The sequence below is a fragment of the Cebus imitator genome, unplaced genomic scaffold, assembly GCF_001604975.1.
Source record: "Cebus imitator isolate Cc_AM_T3 unplaced genomic scaffold, Cebus_imitator-1.0 Scaffold468, whole genome shotgun sequence".
Taxonomy (NCBI): domain Eukaryota; kingdom Metazoa; phylum Chordata; class Mammalia; order Primates; family Cebidae; genus Cebus; species Cebus imitator.
In genome coordinates this window covers 1,550,783-1,562,156 of record NW_016107783.1, presented here as the reverse complement: position 1 = coordinate 1,562,156, position 11,374 = coordinate 1,550,783, and the positions used below count along the sequence as shown (strand labels likewise).

At 36.8% G+C, this 11,374-nt stretch overlaps 1 pseudogene; it reads right to left on the bottom strand.

Annotated features, from left to right (window-relative positions):
- Positions 1 to 524: 524 nt before the first annotated feature.
- Positions 525 to 1,209, bottom strand: LOC108291811 (annotated as a pseudogene).
- Between the last annotated feature and the right edge of the window lie 10,165 nt (positions 1,210 to 11,374).

Here is an 11,374-nt window from a genome sequence, read left to right as displayed (position 1 = left end):
TATGTGGTTTTTTTTTCTAAAAAGTTATATGCATTTTTGAGAAAAGATCTATGGTACGATTTATAAACAAGTTTTAAAAATTCATCTATTACATTTTCAGGCCTTAGAGTAATTTTCTTTTCTTTCTTTGTCTTCCTTCCCTCCCTCCCTCCCTTCTTTCCTTCCTTCCTTCCTTCCTTCCTTCTTCCTTTTTACGACAGCATCTTGCTCTGTCACCCAGGCTGGAATGTAGTGGTGCAGTCATGCTCACTGCAACCTCAACCTCCCAAGCTCAAGTGATCCTCCCTCCTCAGCCTCCCAAGTAGTTGGAACCATGCCAGGCTAATTTTTTATTTTTATATTTTATAGACATGAGATCTGACTATATTGCCCAGGCTGGCCTCCAACTCTTAATCTCAAGTGAGCCTTCCACCTTGGCTTCCCAAAGTGCAGGATTACAGGCATGAGCCATTGTGCCCAGCTTTAGTATAATTTTCAATTGCTCAAAATCATGGTAATGTTACTTGATTTTATTTATGTCTCATTTACTTTTCTGTAAGTAGTTATATCTTTCCAAAAATGTAGTCAATTCCCTAACTTTTATGTTTTTTTTTTCAAAAGCATCAGCATTTCCAAGACAATAAATATACATATTGTCCCAAACAACCTTTCAATTTAAGCATGTGGAACGCAAAAATGGTGGGTCTGCATTTTTGTACTTGAATCATAAGAAAGAACACACATGAGGTACCAAAACCCTTTTCGCAGGAGGAATGACATTATACCTGCAGAACGTTCACAATCCACCTGGATTAATGGTAAGTAACGCTCCTCTATCCCAAATCCTGTCAAATTTGCAAATATTTGTACTAGAAACATAAAAAATAGTGCAACAAAGAACTCACATATTTGGTTTCAGGAATTTCAGTGATTGGCTCTTCTGAGTAAGAGAGATTTGCTCTGTAAAAAATACTTGTATCTCAAGTTCACTGATTTCCACACCAACTGCACTGTGTCCTTGGTCTGCAAAGCATTTCATCTCAACCATTAATACTTTTCCATATAGAGGAAAAAATATCCTCAGTCCACTCTCGCCTTTAAGAAAAGTATCCAAATGCAAAGCATTTGGATAAGCTTGTCTTGCCATGCTTCCAGAGTTAGTACTTGGTGTTTCTGTACCTCAGTATCGGAATACTCTTCATTATCAAGTGAAGTTCTTGTACTACCCATGGTTTCAGTGACACCTGTATCTCAAGCATATGTTTTCAATGCATTTTTTGGTTTATAATAAAAGCTATTTCAAAGAATACAGATGAAGGGATGTGTACAGCTAGGTGGGCATGTCACATTCCAGGAAGCTCCACGTGTTCAGCATCGGGGAGCTCATATAGTATCTTGTTCTTGTTTCACAGATGCAGCATCTCTCATCTGTCTGAGCATATTATTTACCTGTTTTGAAAGTTTTGTTGTTAGCTTTGGCTCTATGTATTTCCTCCCCAAGTCTTCTCTGTTTATTTTGGTCTATCTCTCTCTCTCTCCCTCTCTCTCTTTAGTATCAGATGCTTTCTTCAAATATATGATGATATTTGGCTTCCCATTCATATTAAAAATGAGATACTGCAAAGTGTATTAGTAGTTATACAGATGTTTTCAAACATGTTAGGACTCAAAAAGTGCCTTCTATGCAGCACTGGGAAAGTGACTGGAGAATGTGGTCTACCAAAACAAGGGAGCAAATAGAGAAAAGGGAAGATTAAAGGAATAGGGAATCTAACACAGGATGATGGCAAAGGGAATATCCAGAATAGTAGACATGCAACAGGCCTGGAGAGAAACTAGCCTAAAGCAGAGCAAAGACGAAAAGGGCTCCAAGAGGGAATACTTCTGGGAAAACAGAAATTGAGGAATGATCTGTTGTGTTTGCTCATGTGGAAAATAGTATTGAAACAATGATGGGCCAGGCGTGGTGGCTCACGCCTGTAATCCAAGCACTTTGGAGGCCAAGGCAGGCGGATCACCTGAGGTCGGGAGTTCAAGACCAGCCTGACCAACATGGTGAAACCCCGTCTTTAAAAAAGAAAGAAAGAAAGAAAGAAAGAAACAATGATGAAATGATTGGATACAATAGTGGTAGGTACATAAAAACCTAAGAATATATAGAGAAAAGAGGCAATTATTAATGCCTGGAAAAAAGAAGAAATTATAAGAGAAAAGTAATCATAGAATACTAGTCAGTTAAACTACAAGTAAAATGTATATGATCATACCAATGTAAATGTTGAGTGCCAATTTTCCCTAAATTATAACTATATTGAGATCATGGGGAGGGGAAGTTTAGTGGAGGAAGCATAAGAGGTCTAAATCCTTATCTACTATCATAGGAATTCAAAGGTAGAAGTTAAAAGTGATTAATCGGCCGGGCGCGGTGGCTCACGCCTATGATCCCAGCACTTTGGGAGGCTGAGGAGGGTGGATCACCTGAGGTCAGGTCAAGATCAGCCTTGCCAATTGGTGAAACCCGGTTTCTACTAATAATGCAAAAATTAGAGTCCACCGTGGTGGCTCACGTTTGTACTCCCAGCTACTCGGGAGGCTGAGGCAGGAGAATTGCTTGAACCCAGGAGGCAGAGGTTGCAGTGAGATGAGATCGTGCCATTGCACTCAAGCCTGTGTAACAAGAGCGAAACTCCGTCCCAAAAAAAAAAAAAAAAAGTGATTAATCAAGAAACAGCAATATAAGCGTATTGTTTAGAAAAATGTCAAGCCTGTAATCCCAGCACTTTGGTTGAGAGGCTGTGACGGGTGGATCATGAGGTCAAGAGATCGAGACCATCCTGGTCAACATGGTGAAACCCCGTCTCTACTAAAAATACAAAACATTAGCTGGGCATGGTGGCGCGTGCTTGTAATCCCAGCTACTGAGGAGGTTGAGGCAGGAGAATTGCCTGAACCCAGGAGGCGGAGGTTGCGGTGACCCGAGATTGCGCCATTGCACTCCAGCCTGGGTAACAAGAGTGAAACTCCGTCTCAAAAAAAAAGAAAAAGAAAGAAAAAAAAAGAAAAAAAAAGAAAAATGGAGGCATATGGCAGTAGAGATAACCAAAACCTTTGAAAGTTGTCTCCTTTGAGGAGCAACTTTGGGAGTTTGGGAATAAATTAGCCAAGAGAGACCTTTATTTACTAGTTGTCTTTTTAGCATTATTTGACTTTTTCTTTTTTTTTTAGATGGAGTCTCACTCTGTCACCCAGGCTGATGTGCAGTGATGCTATCTCAGCTCACTGCAAGCTCCGCCTCCTGGGTTCGAGCAATTCTCTTGCCTCAGCCTCCCAAGCAGGTGGAATTACGGGTGACCTCCACCACGCCTAGCTATTTTTTTTTTTTTTTTTGTATTTTTGGTAGACACAGGGTTTCGTCATGTTGACTAGGCTTGTCTTGAATCCCTGACCTCAGGTGATCTGCCCTCCTCAGCTTCCCAAAGTGCTAGGATTATAGGCATGAGCCACTGCACTCGACCCATAATTTGACTTTCTAAACTATATTGACTTTCTACTTAAAAAAAATAAATTTACTTGCAAGTTGTATTAAAATGCAGATTCGTGGGCCCATCCGTGGAGATTTGTACTTACTTAGCAGGGGAATAAGCAAATAAGGGAATCTGCATCTTAAATGAACCTTCCAAATTTGAGAAACAAATCAATGTAGCTCTTTTCTGTGCTTGCTCTAAATATAACTTTTTCAAAGACACTTTTGGCGAGTTAAAATTTTTCTTCTGATTTTACTGTTCTTATTTCTTCCTTGACTTCAACCTTCTTGATAATGTATGAATAGGTATATATATGCTATTTAAAAACATTTGTCCTTGAATGTGCCTATTTTTCCATCTTTTGTGTGCCTCATTTCATAAAATAAGCTCATTTGAGAACTCCCTATAAGGTCACATCATTTTTAGATTCATTCTCCTTTTATGTTACCTAGGGCTTATTTTCAGTTGTATAGTGAAAATTCCATTTTGAGAATTTCCCACCTCTTAATACAAGCTTCTCTAGGAGGGTCTCAGTCCACAGGTTCATAACAACATTTTCTCTGAGCTTAATTGCCTCGGATTACGTAGACAATAAGAGTTGCTTGATTTAAAATTTGTTGTCTTTGTCCTAAATGTAGGAAATGCCTCTCAGTCTAATTCTTGCCTCATGATGCCACAGGACACAATAATATAAGGTTTTACTGATTCTCCAGGGTGTTACAGCTTTAAAGTTTTGACATGGAAGAGTGGCCTCTGGCAAATTACCGTAGCCTAACCCCTGACCTGCATGCTGATTTCAAAAAAGAAATGCTAAACCAATCCAAAACATTCATTTTAAGTTGGAAGCGAAACATCTAGCTCAGAATTAAAGAAATTTACCTGAATATTTGGAAATATATATATCTTTTATTTAATGAATATTCTTTAATTTTCTCCTATAAAATTCTCACTGATGATTGTTGGACATGCAAAAAGACATAATTCATGTCTGTCTAACTAAAGGAAAATGTTAGTGCTGATGATTCTTATTGCTATGTGAATATTTTATTTAGTTAGTATATTTTACTATTTTTGTAAATTCAAGATTCCCGTAATAGAGATAAAGCAATGGGCACACATGAAATCAAGCTGAGAAAATGTACTTCTGATGTTTGAGGTATGTTTGTTTTAGTTTAATCAATTTGACCATTTTTTAATGCTCCATTATGTTAAACATAAACTTTTTTTTTGTTTTTTTGAGACAGTGTTTTGCTCTTTCACCCAGGCTGCAGTGAAGTGGTGCGATCTCGGCTTACTGCAAACCACCCACCGGGTTCAAGTGATTTTTCTGCCTCTTAGCCTCCCAAGTAGCTGGGATTATAGGTGCCCACCACCACGCCCAGCTAATTTTTGTATTTTTAGTAGAGATGAGGTTTCGCCATGTTGGCCAGGCTGGTCGCAAACTCCTGACCTCAGGTGATCCACCTGCCTCAGCCTCCCAAGGATTACAGGAGTGACCCTCCTCTCCCAGCCACAGTTTTTATTTTCCTAATATTGACACAACTACATAATTTCTATAACGTCATTTGTATACACTAAAGCATTATTATATAATATGTATCTAAAGCATCAGCTGAATTGAATCCTTACATTCCTATTATGACACAGTAACATTACTGTGACATTTTTTGAATTCAAGTCTGATATTAAATTATGAAGGATCTAAGCCTCAGAAATTTAGTTACTTTGGTTTTCCTTTCAAGCTCAGATAGAGAAACTGTTATATCAAACACATTTTAATGTGACCTCTATAACTTTTTAGAAGACATAGATTAATTAGATTTGGTTTCAGTGACTGTGGGAAATAAAAAGTCGTTACTAACCTGGAGACCCCAAACCTGCTCATTCATATTTGAGGGTTTTCCTTATTGTCAACACCAAAAGAACTGGCTTAAGCCCCACAGAAGTTCTTCAACTGGATAAACTGATTACATTGCCCATTTGGAGTGTTTAGTATCCACGGCATGTATTTTCATTCTGTTTCTGAGGAAAAAGTGAACCAATTCGAAACATTACATATAATTCTTTGTACTTTAGAAGTCAGAACAGATGATTTTTAAAGAAACGCTCTTTGACCCTAAATAGCAGTTCTTCACAAAATTTGGACATTTACATAGAAGTTCCCATTTGTAGTCAGCAGTGCTGCATTTGATTCTTAGGACGATTCAACTAAAATCATGCAGTATTTCTATATTTCCTAGTTTAAACAAGAAGTCACTTTCCAGACTAAAGTTACTATGTGTGTAATCCTGAAAGATGATAGTAGGGCACTGTTTAAAGAAAACCAACTTTCTAACTTCTACAAAGCTGAATTATACAGATATATTTAGCATAATTTATTTAATATCATAAATCTGAAAGAATTCTAAAATATTTTAACTAAATGTTAACATTTTCTCTTTTAAAGCAATATTTATATAGTCATTAACGTAGGAAAATAATTTGTGACAACATCTCAGGAAACTGTACACACAGAAACTTCTCAAGCTAAGAGCTACAGACAATAAGCGTATTCTATAAAAATAGCAAATTGTTATAGAAAACAATTGGTGAGTTAATAAATCTGTATAGTTTACATTTTCATCCCAAAGTAAACATTAACATGCTGGAAAACTGGATGAAGTCTGATTTATTCGAAAACACAAAAACAATCACGTTCATTTATAGTCCAACAATGGTGGGGTAGCTATATTGTGGACTAAAAAGTTCTTTCAGGATTTTATATTTATTTTATTATTTTCACTTTTTTTGCTTTTCAAAATTTTAAGCAATTTAGATTTCAAAAATAAAAGGATTAAATACTCTTACTTGTCGCTAGATGGCGGTAACAACAGGTTGGGTCTCAGGAGGAAAAGCAGTAAAATGGAAATTTTTGCTTGTTTGCACCAAAGATAAAGACATATAGTAACCTTGATTGAGATTTCAGGGGAGGTGGTAGAATGAGGAGGAGAGGATAGAGAGCTGTGTGTGTCTGTGACTTTTTTGTGTTGAGGACAAGGTCCATTGCTTACAAGAGAATTGAAATAAAACCAAATGAGGAATGCGAAAAAGGTAAAAATATTATATGATAAAATGCAGAACATTTTCATTTTCACATATTGCCCTTATATACGGACCTTCACTACTTACAGTTTAAACAGAATGATGTGTGAGCCATTGTTAGTGGTGATTACAGTACCTTTTGGTGATAGAGAGCCATGACACATAATTTTAACATGAGAGCAAGTCACATCTTCCACACCATGTTTTCTTTCTTTTCAGAGGTTTTCGGCTCAAAATGCATCAGTTGACCTTGTTTTAAGTTTAGAAATTGGATAAATGATTTGAAAATGTATGTCTTATTGAGTTTGAAATGAATTTTTGAGACACCGAGTAATGATGACTGATATCAATGAAAATTTACACTTTGTATGAAAAGCCTTCCCAAGACAATAGAGACCAATGTGATTGGCCAGAGTAAAGGCCTCATATTGAGAGACTTTAGTGAATAGCATGGTGAGCCACAGTTCATTCTTAGAACAAAACTTTTCAGAAGTTAGTATCCAAACAGGATACAAACATCCATTTACATGAAAGGTATTTGGTTCTTTCATCAACCGTCAGTTATCAGTGAAAAATTTCCTGTTGAAGCACTCAGATTTCTTTCTCTAACTGTCAGATGACATTGAGACCTGACATCCTGACAGAAACAGTTGCATTGCATGAAGAATGTGACATGTTCAAAGAAAAGAAGTGATCAGATTCCTTACCGGAGAAAATCAAAGGCTGATTAGCTCTCACAGAGCAAGGTGAAACCTGTTGAAGGTTCTGAAAAAAGAAACATAATTTTGGACAGAGCAGAGCTTTGTATCCTTTTTTTTTTTTTTTTTTTTTTTTTTTTTTTTTTTTTTTTTTTTTTTTTTGAGACAGAATCTTACTGTGTCACCAGGCACCAGGCTGGAGTGCAGTGGCACAATCTCGGTTCACTGCAACCTCTGCCTCCCGGGTTCCAGCAATTCTCCTGCGTCAGCCTCCTCAATCCCTGTAGTCATCCTGGGACTACAAGTGCACGCCACCACACCCAGCTAATTTTTGTATTTTTAGTGGAGATGGGGTTTCACCGTGTTGGCCAGGATGGTCTTGATCTCTTGACCTCGTGATCCGCCCGCTTCAGCCTCCCAAAGTGCTGGGATTACAGGCTTGAGCCACTGCACCCGTCCAGAGCTTTATATTCTTTTAATCAACTGTATGACACCGCTGCTGCTGTGTTTACATCTGTGAGACTTTCCTGTGAACTTGGAGAGAAGGGACGGAGATTCAAGTAGTGTTTTTTCAAATGTGTTATCATTTTGAAGTTAGAAGTTAATTTTCTAGATAAACTGAAGGGCTCACTCCTACTTCTCATCACTCGTTCACACTCCTACTCTCCAGCCATATTTACTATTTTCTCCTTGTCTCATCCAAGGCCATCCTTGCCCCAACATTCTACTCCTTTCACCTAGATAACTTCAACTGAGCCTTGGTGGCTCAAGTGTCACCTATCTTGAGAAGTCTTCCCTGATTCCCCCTGTTATTAGGATACAGGAAGCCCAGTTAAATTTGAATTTCAGATCAGCAATGAACAATCTTTTGTATAAGCATATTCTAAATATTGCATCTTGTATTTTTATTTGCTAAATGTAGCACCTTACCTTAGTGAAGAACTTTTTAGTCACTTCCAAAATGCAGTCTTTCATTGACCATATCCAATAATTTCACGTGAGAATGTCTTCATCATTGTTTGCTTTGTATATTTCCAAAATAAATGAATATGGCTTTTGTGAAAGGACTTATTACAAAATATAGTTAAATTAATACAAATTGGCTTTCGACATAAAATTCTCCAGTGTTTAACATTTTTTGGCCCAATTACACTATATTTACATGTTTACTCTCTGCAAAAGTGTGGTTGAGAAATAGCCTATCATTGCTAATTGATAAGCATTCATTGTTATAAAGCAATGTAACAAAAGAAGAGTTTCTTAATTTATTTCCACAGAAGGGAAGAGTTTATGTCTAAGTATTGCTACATAATTGACAGTGGATTAAAATGTAGTAATTGGAAGAAATATATTAGATCTTTATGAAGATACTGCCATAATCACCAATCACTGAAAACATTTATAGTAACTCCTTATTTTACTTAATAAGGGATAGCCTATCTTTAAAACATTAAAAACAGATGCAACTGCATTACTTCACTGCTGACATAAGTAATAGAAATGACACACTAATTAATTTAGTGCAGTATAAATGTTCAGATTTTTTATCATGGCTAACAATAAAATTATGAAAACATTCAATTACCATCAGCAGCAATTATTTATTGATTTTATATTATGTACACATTAATACAATACTCTTTTTTTTTTTTTAATAGAGACGGGGTTTCACCATCTTGGTCAGGCTGGCCTTGAGCCCCTAATCTTGTGATTCACCCGCCTCGGCCTCCCAAAGTGCTGGGATTACAGACATGAGCCACCGCACCTGGCCCAATACTCTTAATTATGCAGAACATGGGATCATTTTCATGTTGATATGCAGACATTTGAATTCATCAGTTTTATTTAAAAACAAAAAAATTAAATTTGAGTCAAAAGTGTTGATCCACACTGAAATACAATCCACTTGGGATATTAATATCACACTGATTTGAAATCTTCTTTAAAAGACTGCCTAAGAAATACTTGTTTTTCAGCATAATTGCATTAATTTAAATATGCTGTTCAATTATATATTTCTGAGGTGGCCAATCGTTTTTCGCTTCCTAGAACTGCACAGCTGGCAGCACTTAATCACATACTCTGCACAATGCTGATGAATGTCTTATATGTAGTAGGAATGCAACAAATATTTGCTGTCTAATTGTTAATCCTGAAAAACATATGACATTTTTATGATGAAAATGTATTTTCTGGGTTTCTGGGGAAGGTAGTGTCACCTCTCCTTATAGTAGTCAATGAAACTTTAAGGCAGACTAAATATTTTGGTAGATAGCTTTTTATAAGCTGAGAGAGAATTTTAGGCAGAGGGGATTCTAGGTAGAGAAACAGCACACACAAAGGCTTGGAAAAGCAGGATTAGAGGATATTGACTATAATAGTTTGACTGGAGTGGAGGTGATTTGTAGAACAGTAGTGAGAAGAAAATATGATGATTCATTGGGGTCAGGCCTGGGAGTAGGCTGGAGTAAGCAGGATGTTGGTCTAGAAGCAGGATGTCTCAGAAAGAAAACAAATTCCTTAACTTAGCATCACTACTGTAGATAATCACTCTTTCTGTCTTCCCATAGGTCCCAAGTAATGCCTTCGCTTGGTATCTGGCTCAGCTCAGTATTGTATAGCTGAATCAGTTTTTAAACACAAATCATTCTATTCAGTGTAGGTCAGTGGAAGTGACAAGGGACATATTTCTTTCACTAAACTGGATTTGATTTCAATAATATTAGGAAAGCCAAAGCTACAGTCAAACTGCTTTCAATACTATCACCCAAACTGCACACCATAAGCAATGGTTTTCTTTTTAGTTCTAAGAGGAAGTAATCTTCACAGTCACTCTTAAAAACAGAAAATGAATGGGCTAAGTGTAGGCAAAGAAGAAATCAGCATTCTAGTTTGCAAAAGGAGGGGGCTCACTTTCTTATCATTTCCTCCACTTGTTTTGGGGAGTATAAATTTCATCTAATTGTAAAGGTGCAAAGATCAGCTTTTCATTATTTAAATCACCTTCTTTCCGGAGTCCTATTTCCTGTTAATTGTCCTACTTCTTTTACAATCTATTATAAATTATTATACATAGAAACATGTGCCACATATACTTTTACAGAAAATTCTAGTGAAGAATATAATTTAATTTATGTAATTTATATATGCCAGGCTCTCCTTAGCTTTCTGATCCACTCTCAATATTATCTGTTCTATTTCTTTAGCACCTGGGCAAGTGAAGACATTAAACAATATTCCGTGTGCTACATTTAACTTCGAAATTTACTGAGAATTAAATTCTTTTATAGACCAGGCATATGTATTGCTTGTTTGCTTCTTTAAATAGATTTACACACTTGATGGAGATGATTGGAATATCGCAACTGGTTAGAGGAGAAACATAAGTTTAGGTAAAGGTCTCTCTGACAAATATTTCTCCTACCTCCATTGCCTGTTTCTCCAGGGGTCTCTAGGTGGCTGTTGGGTTAAATGTGTTTGTGAGAACAAATAGTGGATAGGAACTGGTGGAAACTAATGTGTGGGTGGAATTTCACAGACACAATTGATCATTCTGTTATGTCTATAAAATCAGCACTGTTCTGGAATGCAGACAGTGTGGAGGCGTACAGCACAAACTAAGGCTACCTGTTTATTTTCATGCGTAGGACCAATTAAAACTAAATAGTTGAAGGACAGATAAACAAGATGATACCCAGTCCACGACCAAGTGCTCAGGTGACGGATCTACGTAGGCTTCCTTTTTGATGTAATGTGTTCCTGGAGAATATATCATTTAAATTCTTTACCATAAATTAAAAGTCAAGCAACATGTTAATTTTATCCTGAATATCTATGCAGTGACACCATCATGTCTTCTGACATCGCTGGAAATCATCGATATACAATAAAGCAGGCAAGAAGTGAAGTAAGTGGGTCGTACTTCAATTGTGAAGGTAGAGTTCCTAAAAATCTCCAATAGGGGAAGTCATTTGTGAGAAATTTACAGTTTTAGGGATCCAGATTTGTAAGGATTGAGCCCTTAAGTGTACCTACAAAGCCCTTATAGTTTTTTTTTTTTTTTTTTAAATGCAGGCGACTGAGACGATGACT